Source organism: Myotis brandtii, unplaced genomic scaffold (assembly GCF_000412655.1).
Source record: "Myotis brandtii unplaced genomic scaffold, ASM41265v1 scaffold312, whole genome shotgun sequence".
NCBI lineage: Eukaryota > Metazoa > Chordata > Mammalia > Chiroptera > Vespertilionidae > Myotis > Myotis brandtii.
Genome location: NW_005361955.1, coordinates 478,849 through 492,782, shown reverse-complemented (window position 1 = coordinate 492,782; position 13,934 = coordinate 478,849). Strand labels below are relative to the sequence as shown.

Here is a 13,934-nt window from a genome sequence, read left to right as displayed (position 1 = left end):
CAGTATGGAAATTCCTAAAAATAAAAATAAAAATAAAAATAAAAATACCATATGGTCCAGCAATTCCACTTCTGGGTACAGATCTGAAGGAAACAAAATTACTATCTTGAAGAGATATCTGCACCCCATGTTCACTGCAGCATTACTTCCAGGAATAATCACACCCCTTTCACTCACCCTCATCCTGATACCATTGTCTTGGAACCACACTGGACTGTTTTTATAAAGAAAAAATAATCTATTATGTTAAGCCACTGAAATTTGGGGAATTATTTGTTATAGTAGCTTAACATCAATACTAAGTAATACTTGTCCATATATAGGCTTGTGATAAAGCTTAAACAAAACAACATATTTTGTTATATATTGTTATTTTGTTATACCTGAATCATAATATTCCATTCATGGGTCTTCCAATCGAATGAAAATACACCAATAAAATAAATTTTGTTGCTTTGGAGTAATAGCTTTTTAGTAGAGATTTAAATGTAGAGATTGAGGCCACCCCTTTAAGCTTATTATCAGGCAACATTTGGGAAGAGTTCTGATCATTTACATCTTAAATCACTGTGATCTGGGCTATGATGCTTACCTTGAAACCTAACTTGAAACTGAAGATAGGTAGAGATCCTGAAACTAAGAGAGCCACCTTACTCAGTGGATGGTCGGCCCTTTCGAGTTTTCCAGAGCAAGTCATACTGACCTGTAAATCACTAGGGGTTCTAAAAAAAAAAGTCAACAGAACTTAATGAGGCACGTGGAGGAAGAAGCTGTTGACGCAAGTGATTTTGAGAATGCCAAGCACTGGGGTGGTCATGATCCTTGTTTACACACCGTTTCCACAAACCTAAGCTAAATGAGCAAATACTTATGCTGCCTTACCACCATAAAATGTAGTTTCTAGGTTGTGTATCTGAGGATGTGTGCTAAATAGGGTAAAGAGTTATCCTGCAATATTTAGAGGGTGTTTTTTTAACAATCATCTTCCCAGGTCTGTTATGGTGCTAGTTGGGCACTACTCATTGTCAACTGTTGCATTATTAGTTGGGTGTTGCAGGACATCATGTCATCGATTGTGTCTAGTAACGGTCTGGGCCCAGTCCCCCTCCAGACCAGGAAGAGAACAGTAAAATGCTGGTTGTTTGAAGCCACCGAGTTTGGGATGATTTGTTATGCAGCAATAGTGAGTTCCACGATGCAGGAACTTTGTCCGTCTTGCTTCTACTCTTGTATCCCCAGTGCCTGGCCCGGAGCAGATACTCAGTCAGTATTTGTTGCATGAATGAATAGAATAGATGAACGATGGTGCTGTGAGTTCTGTTGGTTACAGAGGACTGGCTCTGTCCACCAACCTTGTGATAACTAACCACAGACTGCCACTCACGGGTTCAGTCAGGATGGAGATCTACATCTCCTCTTCCCAAGTTAGGGACACACCTGAAAGTCTTCTTTTGTAAGAAAAAGAAATCATCCTAACAGATTAATTTTAAAACATAATGCAAAATCTTGTTCCAGAACAACTGACTTCTTTGTTTTCTCCATTGAGGTATAATGGACATAGAACATTCTATTAGTGCCAGATGCACAGCATAATGACCTGATATTTGTATATATTTCAAAATGATCACCACAGTAACTCTAGTTAACATCTGTCACTATACATAGTCATAAAATTTGTTTTTTCTTGTGATAAGAAATTTTACATCTCTTAGCGACTTTCAAATATGTAATAGAGTATTATTAATCAAGGTCACCATGTTGTATATTTCATCCCCATGACTTAATTATTTTATAAGTGGGAGTTTGTATCTTTTGACCTCCTTCACCCATTTCACCCATCCCCATTCCCTGCCTCTGGCAACCACCAGCCTGTTCTCTGTATCAATGAACTTAGTTTTGTTTGTTCACTTGTTTAGATTCCACATATACGTGAGCCCATAAGACTGTTTTCTATCAACTTCCCGGCAGGTGGCATCAGAACTCTACCCTTTAGTGGTTTCTTCTGTGTTCTTAGGATAACCATCAACCCCTGCCCATGGCCTACGAGGCCCCACTATCAGTCCAGCCTCACCTCAGGCTCCCACACCATAACCTCCAGCCATCCTGGCCATTGCTCAGACCCACAAAAGAGCCTTGCTCCGTGGGGACTGGGGGCCTGTGTCCATCCGTGCATGTCCTCTGACAACCCAATTAGGAAGTGGGTCAGTGGGGCAGGCACCTGGGGTGCCATCCTCAAGAGGCACCGACCCCCTCCAAGAAAGGACCCGAGATGAAGAAAACCGCGCCTCTCTGATCTGCTTGGGATGGGGGAGTGGGGACGAGGAACAGGCTGGAGCCAGGATACAAGGCCATCCAGCCTTCTTGCGAGGACTTTGGTGGCCACGGCAGGCAGGAAGATTTGAAGCCAGGGCTAAAAAGCTCAGGAGAGTAGCGGGTGGTCGTTTTAAAGCACCTTCACAAATTCTCTGTCACATGTCCCATCAAGAGAGGGTTCTGGGCCTCCTGAGCTGGCGTTGGGACCACCTCGATGAGTAGAATGGGACAGAAATGATGCTGCATGACCTCCGAGGCCAGTTGGAAAATTCCAGGCAGATTCTATCTGATTTGTTCTCTCCTGGGATCCCTGCTTTGGAGCCCTGAAGCTACCATGCTGGCGGAACCGTGTCAGAGGCCACCCAGAGGCAGGAATGCGCAAGCAGCCTGCACTGTTAGCGTCTTCCCGGCCCAGGCACCAGGCAGGTTAAGTGAGGGAACATTCGGACCATTCCAGTCAAACCACTGCCTGTATAACTGAGACCTGAGCAAGAAACACCAGCTGGGCCCAGTCCCCCACCCCTCCCCCCCCAGACCAGGAAGAGAACAGTAAAATGCTGGTTGTTTGAAGCCACCGAGTTTGGGATGATTTGTTATGCAGCAATAGTGAGTTCCACGATGCAGGAACTTTGTCCGTCTTGCTTCTACTCTTGTATCCCCAGTGCCTGGCCCAGAGCAGACACTCAGTCAATATTTGTTGAACAGATGAGTGAACAGAGGAGAGGCTCACTACAGTCAACAGCAGTCCATCTTCTTTGCCTTCCCCCAGCTAGCATGCTACTTCTCCTCTGACCCTCCGCCTTTCCCGTCTTGCTGACTCCTGATCAGCCCTTGACCTCAAAGACCACTTTCTCAGGGAAGCTGCCCTTGAACTCCCCTGTCTAGACCAGCATTCTGCCTGACACTCTCATGTCACCTTGTATTTCTCCTTCATGACACTTCCCAGGACTATCATTACACAAGCAAATAATCACGTTCAAATTCTTGGCTGGCTGTCTCCTGCCACTAAATCATAAGCCACCCGACAGTGGTGACGGTGTCGGCCTGGTCACAAGCATATCTCCAGCGCTGGGCAAAGCCTGCACCGAGCTGGCTGACCCCGTCAGGGCATTTCTGGAGACCAGCAACACCGAGTTCAGCTGTTTCCACTCACAACAATTCTGACACCAAATGTGTGGGTTTCCTCTGTCCCAACTTTCTGGGCACCAGCTGGGTGCCCTACAATTCAATTCAATTCTGACACTGACTACCCCAACTTAGCATCAGACTCCACAGGTTTAAGGGCTCAGTCCCAAAGACAGCCCCCACTTCACATGCCAGTTGCAAGTATGGGATCCTCAGGTTTCCCACTTCAGTCAACGTGGCTACAAAGTCTGGGGAGGGAGGGGGGCGATTTCCCACAACCCCACCCCCCACCCCTTTCAGGTTCAATAATTTGCTAGAACAGCTCACAAAACTCTGGGAGACACTTTACTTACTGTTGCTGTAGATTTATTATAAAGGATACAACTCAGGAACCGCCAAATGGAAGAAATGCACAGGGCAAGGTGTGGGGCAAGGCAGAGCTTCTATGCCCTCTCTCCTGGCACCTCAATGTTCACAGCCCCGGAAGCTCTCTAAACCCTGCTGCTTAAGGGTTTCCATAGAGGTTTCACCACGTAGGCACCATTGATTCAATCACTGGTCATTGGTGACTGAACTCAACCTCCAGCCCCTCTCGCCTCCCGGAGTCTTTCTGGCAACCAACCTCCATCCTAAAGCTGTTTGGGGGCTCCCAGCCTTCAGTTATCTCATTGGCATAGAAAAGACCCTCTCAGGACTCGGGCGATTGCAAGGGTTTTAGGAGCTGTGTGCCAGGAACCAGGGACAAAGACCAAAAATTAATTTTATATGATGCCACAATAGCCAATTCCATTAGCAGAAGGTGCTAATTCTTAGAATTCTCATTAAGTTGCGCTAGGATTGGTCTCTAACTACTTGCCTATCCTCTACCAGGCTTTCCACACCTGCACCCAGGTCATCCCCACCACACAGAACCCAACAGGGTGAGTGTCTTCTTCAGGCTTACACCACAGTCAGGGGAAGAGCTAGAATTTGGAGCCAGCTCTTCCGACTTGCCAGTTCAAGACTGCTTCCCTTACACCACACTGCCTCCTGGGTATTTTTGTGGAGGGCAGTTGGACAGACATGAGCAGAGCAAGAACGACTGACCCGATACAGAAGGTCTTCAGGGTGGAAAGTTCCAGGTGCGTAGCAATGGGCAAGACTGGGGAAACAGGGACCTGGCCGCCAGAGTAACCTTTTCTCCCCTAGCATATCGTTGGTCATGTGGTTTGGACCCTCCCCTGACCTTTCCTCCCCTGGCATGTAGCTATTCATGTGGTAGACCCCAGAGGAGGATGAACAAGGGGCCTAAGAGTGGCCTCTTTCAACTCCCATGCAGGCCCTTGCATGACCTTTCCCTTAAGCATTAACCCCTAGGAATAGGACTAACACCTAGGCCTCAGCTGTTATTTCAGGTCCAGGCCCAGAAGAGCAGTGAAACCAGACAAAGCGAAGCCATGGCTGACATCAGGACCAGTATCGCTGACTAAGGACCCATTGCCCTGGTGCCGACCAATCAGTAGAGACCCTGAAAGGACACATCTGGAAAGCTGATGGGTAGTCTATTGGGATCCGCCCCTGGGACTTCCCCTGAAGTCCCCACCCTTAAAAGCCCTCAGGACAGAGGATGCAGCCCTCTCTCCCTCTCAGGAGTGTGCTCATACCTTTCCCATCCCCCTCCTCTTCCCTAGGTGTGTTACCTTGATCTTTCTCTCTCCTAAGCTCCAAGGGCCCCTTCTTTTGTCTCTGTAACTTGTTTCCTGAGCCCATTTCTTCTAGGGCTCACTTCTACCTCGGCGACTTTCTTTTTTGTTGTTGATAATCCTCACTCAAGGATATTTTTTTCCCATTGATTTTTAGGGAGAGTGGAAGAGAGAGGGAAAGAGAGAGAAACATCAATGTCAGAGAAACACATCGATTGGTTTCCGCACGCACCCCGACCAGGGCGCAGGCTGGGGAGGAGCCTACAACCAAGGTACATGCCCTTGACCAGAATCAAACCCGGGACCCTCTGGCCAATGCTCTATCCACTGAGCCAAATGGCTAGGGCTCTAGCTCTGTGACTTTCTAAGTAAACATTTGCTTGTAGTTTGAGTCTTGGCTCTGAATTCTTTCCTCAAGTACCAAGATTGCTGAACCAAGTTCCTGTCTGACTCCACCGACCTAACACCTGGTGCTATTTTCACCGCCAACATTTTCAATGATGTTAAATGCTCTGGAAGTATCACAATCCCTCCATCCAAACAAACAAGCCGTGCACTTTTCATAATGGATACTATGAAAAAGGCGAAGCTTCTTTAACGTATAGTGTTCAATGTCTATGTATAACAAGAGTTTACGGCAATATCCTAGGCACTTCCCTGACAAATGCCTGAGGGATAGGTCCCTGAGCAAACATCTCATTCAGATTTTAATTTGATTCCTATTTCCTGGACGGAGGAGGGTGCTCCTGCTTTCCTGTTACTGGTCATTTGCGGGATCTTTGAAGATTAAAGACATAAGCTAAGGGAAAGAATACTCCAGGTGATTTCAACAGTTCAGTAAGACAGCAGCCCTGAACAACAGAGGTTTTGAAGACAAGGCAATGCCCTGGAAAAGAAAATGTGAAAACTTTAATGTGACTTAATGTGAAAAAGAAAAAAAAAAAAAGGATACGGAACCATGCACAGCATGACTATAATTTTTAAAAATGTGTTTATGTAGCCCTAGCAGGTTTTGGCTTAGTAGTTAGAGTGTCGGTCCGAGGACTGAACGGTTGAAGGTTTGATTCCAATCAAGGGCACACATCTCGGTTACAGGCTCCATCCCAGGTCAGGATGCATGCAGGAGGCAACCAATCAATGTGTCTCTCTCACATCGAGTTTCTCTGTCTCTCCCCTTCCCTTCTGCACTCTTAAAAAAACAAAACAAAAACAAAGAAACCAATGGAAAAAATACCCTCAGGTGAGGAATAAAAACAAAAATAAATACATAAATAAATGTGTATATGTTTAGAAAACTAGGATGGAAAGATATATAAATTTTAAGATGACATTTCTAATGCTTCAGATTGGCAAAAAATAAAAACATCATCCATGTCTAGTGAATATTAGTATCAATGAGGATGAATTCTTTTACACACTGTTGGTGAGAGAGTTGTGTGGGAAGGGAAAATTTCTCTTCCTTCATAGTTCTTCTGGCTAGTCCAGTGGTCGGCAAACTCATTAGTCAACAGAGCCAAATATCAACAGTACAATGATTGAAATTTATTTTGAGAGCCAAATTTTTTAAACTTAAACTATATAGGTAGGTACATTGTTATTAACTTAATTAGGGTACTCCTAAGCTGGCCTTTGCTAAAAATGTCCTCAATCTGATTGAGGTACGTTCGCTGAGGTCGACTCCTTCCAACTCTCCCATCTACACTCGTCTTGTATACTTGTTTCGTCTATCTCCTTTCGTTCATCCTCTCTATATTTCCAAAACCTATCAACATACCATTCTCACTCCTCGACACTACATCTTCTTTCACTCCACAATGTTCCCTAAAATTAACTTAATAAACTTTACTTAAAGTTTTAAGTCAACTTTGCACTGTACGTGTACGCCCGCACGTGGTATTTTGTGGAAGAGCCACACTCAAGGGGCCAAAGAGCCGCATGTGGCTCACGAGCCACAGTTTGCCGACCACTGGCCTAGTCTAATAATTAAACTGACACGAGACAGATTAACAAAGAAAATAACCAAATTTAATTACATATGTACATATGGGGGGGCGGTCTGTGAAAATATGGGACCCTGGAACATATCAGGCAGTTGGGGCTTCTAGGCCATCTTGAGCTAAGGAGAAAGGGGGGTAGTGGCTTAGACTTCAAAGGGAAGGTCGGCAATTCACAGGTAGATGAGAAGGAGCAAACATTTGGTGAACAAATTCTTGCTGGGCTACCCAGAAGCAACGGGACACAGAGCGGAGCCTAAGAACAGACTCTGCGAGGTCCCTCCTTGTTGGCCACACGTAGTTCATATCATGCTAAGGTGATAGTTCCCTTGCTTTAAGCAGGTTTTTCTATCTGAATTCCTTTACGCAGGTAAGAGGGGAAGCTCTTCTTAAGTTTTTTTAAATAAGATATTTTTATTGATTTCAGAGAGGAAGGAGAGGGAGAGAGAGATAGAAACATCAATGATGAGAGAGAATCATTGATCTGCTGCCTCCTACACACCCCCTACTGGGGATCGAGCCTGCAACCCGGGCATGTGCCCTGACCGGGAATCGAACCGTGACCTCTTTGTTCATAGGTCGATGCTCAACCACTGAGCCACGCCAGCTGGGCTCCTCTTAAGTTTGTTAGACTTTGTCTTTAGCTGGAAATAATCTGCATGCTAGGGTGACACATCCTGGGAGACTAGTTCTGAACCTCTACAGCAGTGGTTCTCAACCTGTGGGTCGCGACCCCTTTGGTGGTCAAACGACCCTTTCACAGGGGTCGCCTAAGACCATCCTGCATATCAGATATTTACGGTTCATAACAGTAGCAACATTATAGTAGCAACATTACGATTCATAACAGTAGCAACATTACAGTTATGAAGTAGCAACGAAAATAATTTTATGGTTGGGTCACAACATGAGGAACTGTATTTAAAGGGCCAGAAGGTTGAGAACCACTGCTCTACAGTGTCTTAAAAGTAACCAACTTAAAATAGTCAAATTTCCAAAAAGGTCTATCTGTGGTTGGCAAACTGCTCCTGATAGGAGGGCTCATGATAAGAATAGAGCCACAGTTACTTAATAATTATTCACCTTACTAACTATAGACACGTTTTCCTACAGACCTTAGGAAACCGGAGGATGTGCTGCAAGAAGAAAAACAGAGCTGTAGAAAGATAAGAGACACCTTGGGGCTCAGATGGGTCCATTACTCAGAAAATACATTTTGAGAACAGACAAAGGACAGGACATGCTTTGATATGGTTGCTGTGCCTGGACACTGGCCTCTCTGGGAGTTTGTTTCAGGAATACTGACCATTCCTGAGCTGGTTTTTTTTAAAAATATATTTTATTGATTTTTTACAGAGAGGAAGGGAGAGGGATAGAGAGTTAGAAATATTGATGAGAGAGAAACATCGATCAGCTGCCTCCTGCACACCCCCTACTGGGGATGTGCCCGCAACCAAGGTACATGCCCTTGACCGGAATCGAACCTGGGACCTTTCAGTCCGCAGGCCGACGCTCTATCCACTGAGCCAAACCGGTTACGGCTCCTGAGCTGGTTTTAACACCAATGAAAATTAACTAACTTGTTATCAGACTTCAAGATCCTGGAAAGAGACACATGGACCACAGACCCTACAACTATTCTTCCCACCCCTCCCCCCCTTCCCCCTTGCGTGCAGCCTCTCTCTCTTCCTTATCTATATATATAAAAGCCCAGTGACCGAATGGCAGAATGACCAGAACGACCATTGACCAGTTGCTATGATGCCCACTGACCATCAGGGAGCAGACACTCAATGCAGAAGCTTCCCCCGGTGGTCAGTGCACTCCCACAGACCGGGATGAGCAGTGTTCCCATAGCGGGCCAATCCCCATAGGCCACGCCCCCCCACCAGTGCATGAATCTGTGCACCAGGCCTCTAGTCCCTATATAAACAGCCAGCTAGTAGGAGGAGTAGAGCAGATTTTCATGGATGACCTGCTGCTCTCACATACTGCCGGCATTACTGGAGTAAATGCTCATATATGATTCAACCCTGTCTCTGCTTAAGTAGTGACAGGCAGCCCAGACCCATTAGTTGTCAGGTTTCACTCCCCCTCAGGGTTAACTAGAAAAGAATTCATGAAAAAGTGGTGGTCTCATTAAAACAATAAACACACAAGAATTCACATTCTGGGTATCCTCAAAATATGCCCACTCATATGTACAAAACAGAAATAGGACTAATTATAAAAATGTTCATCCACAGGGAAATGGCTGAAAAATTAAAGTTTGTCCATACAATGAAACATGATTCAGCCTTAAAAAGAAAGAGGTGGACTTAGGTGAGCACGTGGACAAACCTCCAGGAGATACTAGCAAGTTAAAAATACATGGGGAGACGAAACCTAAGTGTCCGTCGTTAGACAAATGAAGAAGGATGTGCTGCATATACAATGGAATATTACTCAGCCATAAAAAGAATAAAATCTTATCATTTGCGACAATACAGATGGGCCTAGAGCAGCGGTTCTCAACCTGTGGGTCGCGACCCCTTTGGGGGTCTAACGACCCTTTCACAGGGGTCGCCTAAGACCATCGGAAAACACATATATAATTACATATTGTTTTTGTGATTAATCACTATGCTTTAATTATGTTCAATTTGTAACAATGAAAATACATCCTGCATATCAGATATTTACATTACGATTCATAACAGTAGCAAAATTACAGTGATGAAGTAGCAGCAACGAAAACAGTTTTATGGTTGGGGGTCACCACAACATGAGGAACTGTATGAAAGGGTCGCGGCATTAGGAAGGTTGAGAACCACGGGCCTAGAGCGTATTGTGCTAAGTGAAATAAGTCAGATGGAGAAAGACAAACACTATACAATTTCACTTACATGTGGAATCTAAAAGACAAGCAAGCAGAACAAAAACAAACTCATAGAGGCAGAGAACAAACTGATGGTTGCCAGATCAGAGAGGAATTGGGAGGATGGGTGAATAAGGTTAAAGGATTAAGAAGCACAAATTGCCTATTATAAAAATAGACAAGGGGATGTGAAGTACAGCATAGGGAATATAGTCAATAATCCTATATAATAAAAGGCTAATATGCAAATTGACTGAACAGTGGAACGACCAGTCACTATGACACGCACTGAGCACCAGGGGGAAGATGCTCAATGCAGGAGCTGCCCCCCGGTGATCAGTGCACTCCCACAGGGGGAGCGCCGCTCAGCTGGAAGCCCTGAGCCGGGCTCACGGCTGGCATGCACAGCAGCGGTGGCGGAAGCCTCTCCCACCTCCGCAGCAGCGCTAAGCCGTCAGTCGGACATCCCCTGAGGGGTCCCAGACTGTGAGAGGGCACAGGTCAGGCTGAGGGACCCCACCTCCCCGAGTGCACAAATTTTGTGCACTGGGCCTCTAGTATTGTAATAACTATCTGTGGTGCCAGATGGGTACTAGACTTATTGAGGTGATCACTTTGTAAGTTATGTAAATGTCTAATCACTATGTTGTACAACTGAAACTAATATAATATGTGACAACTGGAACTGAAAAAAATATTTTTTAAAAAGTGAAAAAAATACATGAGTGTATAAGCAGCAGCATAATAGATACAGTATGATCTCATGTAGGTAAAACACACACTTGCATATCTTGATATATATGTGGAAATTTTAAAGAAACATATAAACTTACAGAAAAAGGTCTGGAAGGAGACAGCCCCCAAATTAACAGTGATCATCTCTATTATGGACTTTTCAGAATTTCACTTATATATCTAATGCCTTGTTTTTACAAGCTGTTGTATACAAATAAAAAATAAGATATGTAATAACAGAAGAAAATGTTACATTGTTAAATCAAAAATTCAAGCTACAATACATCATGTATGGTTGAAGCTCAATTATGTTATAAAAAGACTAGAGGCCTGATGCATGAAAATCGTGCAAGAGTAGGCCTTCCTTCCCCCAGCTGCCGGCACCGGCCTCCCTCCGCCACCTGGGGCCTGGGCTTCCCTCGAAGCCCCGGCTTCATCTGAAAGGTCGTCTGGAAGGACATCTGGTCTAATTAGCATATTACACCTTTATTATTATAGATATGTTACAAAACTGGACTGAGTGGTTTGAAACAGGGGTGGGAGTGGGACTTTTTATTCTATACTCTTCAGAATTTTTGAACCTATTACTATTTTTTAAGGTGAGTGAATGTAACAATTCTTTTTAAACTGGAAAGAGAAAATATGCCCTTAATGTTTTGTGTGGTTATGGCTGGAATTACAAGTAATTTTAATTTTTTTAAAACAAATTACAAGATGTAAGGTTGATTTACAACCCTTAAGCAGGTGATAGGTTCCTGGAAGATTTATTTTCTCATTTGTAGATTTCTGCATTTTCCAAATTTTCTTAAACAAACATGTATTACTTTTATTTTATTTTTCCATTTTATGTTTTTACTTTCACAATCAGAAAAAAAGAAAGAAAGCTGTAAACTCATTTAAATTATTTTTAAAGAATGTAGTCAAGCAAGAAGTCACCAGGCAGGTACATGATAAATTATAAAGAGATCAGATGTTTTGAAAGAGCACCTCCTTTTAAAACTCAACCTAACATGGGACCTGATGTGTAAGAAAGACAAACGCAGAGTTCACTGGGCGGGGCCTCGTGCCCCACTCACACCTGCAGAACCCAGGGCTCCAGGACACCATTAGGAAGTGCACTGTTACAGACAGACTGAGGCTGCAGGGGCTGGGTGCAGGCTCTTAGTGCTGGGATGGTCAGAGAGGGCTTCAGGGAGGAGGCAGAAACAGTATGAAAGCTAACAGGATGTCAGTGGACATGTATGATGTGAACAGGCATTTCGAGGAGGAGAAATGTGCACGCCGGTACAAGCCCTCCCCTCCCTGCACTGCTGACTGGCGGCAGGTTTTATGCAGTGACTCATCTGTGATCAGGGTGGAGAACCGCTGGGGCCAGACTAGGTTCCCTCTAGGAACAGGGAGTCACAGAAGGTTCCTGAACACATGCGTGACAGAGCAAAGGAGCTGCTGATGAACACACTCCTGCATATCCATTCCCTCCCCTCCAGCTATAGCCGGGCACTGGCAGCAAGAAGACAGGCAACCTTCTAGGCCTTGATGTATGAGGGCCTGCAGCTCACTGTTACACAACTGATGGGCTTTGCCAAGGCTGTGCTGCACTTGGTCAGAATGACAGGCCAGACGGGCCAGGGACCTTCCTACAGTCCTAGCCTCAGGCAACCTGCATTCTAAGGGCAGCCAGGCTGGGTACCCCGAGTCACAGCTCATGGTACGTACCTCATTGGGACTGGGACCAAGGCTTTCTGCTCCACTACTTAGCAGCTGTGGCACCTCGGGCAAGTTACTCTCTCTGAGCTACAGTCTCTGCTCCTGTAAATGGTGATTCAATTATTCATACAAGAAGTATTTACTGAGCATCTGCTATATGCCAAGTACAGTCATAGAAAATGGGGGTCAGTAGTGACCAAATCATTCCAAAGCTCCTGCCCTCATGGAGCTTATATTCTAAGGGGATGGGAAGTACCCACTTCATGGGGCTGTGAAAGAGACTAGATGAGACATTTCCTGGAAAGCACTGATGGCAGTAACAATTCTGCACCTAATTCCAACCTGCGTGAGGTTCTCCCCACTCCCCCCTGACATCACCACCAACCAATTCTCTGACACCAGCTGGGTGTCCTGCAGTTCAACTCAATTCTGACACTATCTACCTGCAGACGGCATCAGATCTCACAGGTTAAGGGCTCAGCCCCACAAGACTGCCCCCTCCCCACAAATCAGTTGTGCCTGTACTTCTGACCAGCTAGCTATCGCCTAGAGCAGTGATGGCGAACCTTTTGAGCTCGGCGTGTCAGCATTTTGAAAAACCCTAACTTAACTCTGGTGCCGTGTCACATATAGAAATTTTTTGATATTTGCAACCATAGTAAAACAAAGACTTATATTTTTGATATTTATTTTATATATTTAAATGCCATTTAACAAAGAAAAATCAACCAAAAAAATGAGTTCGCGTGTCACCTCTGACACGCGTGTCATAGGTTCGCCATCACTGGCCTAGAGTCTCCAATAACCCCCTCCTTGGGTCTGATTAATTTGCTAAGGTGGCTCACAGAACTCAAAGCAACATTTACTTACTAGATTACTGGCTTATTATAAAAGGACATAACTCAGGAGCAGCCAGATGGAAGAGATGCATAGGGCAGGTATGTGGGAAAGGTCGCATCGTCTCCATGCCCTCTCCCGGGGTGCCACGCCCCTCAAATCTCCACATGTTCACCAACCTGGAAGCTCTCCAAACCCCATCCTTTAGGTTTCTAAGGAGGCTTCATTACGTAGGCATGATTGATTACCTGGTAAATCACTGACCACTGGTGACCGCTTCAACCTCCAGCTCCTCCCCTCCCCAGAGCTCTGGGGGTGCGACTGAGTCCAACCCTCTGATCACAAGCTTGGTTTTCCTGGCAAACAGGCCCATCCTTGATACCTTGCTCAGTCACCTCATTAACATAAATTACACCATTATTGCTCTCATCACAGGAAATCCCAAGGGTTTTTGAAGCTCTGTGCCAGAAACAGGGACAAAGAACAAAATATATCTATAATCTTACTATAAATCACAATATCAAAGTAGTAATTTATTATTATGCATTCCCTGCAGCCCTTCGTACCAAGGAGGCACCCAGCAAACACCAGAGGTCTAAAAGTTCTCTACCCAGAAACAAAGTGCCCTACAATTAGCACTGGCCCTACTTAGACTAGCCCAGGGGTGGGCAAACTTTTTGACTC

General features: G+C 45.0%; 1 protein-coding gene across 3 annotated transcripts in view; it reads right to left on the bottom strand.

Moving 5' to 3' along the window:
• PXYLP1 (2-phosphoxylose phosphatase 1) overlaps positions 1-13,934 on the bottom strand; it is a 65,038-nt gene that overhangs the window by 46,340 nt on the left and 4,764 nt on the right. The window lies entirely within an intron of this gene.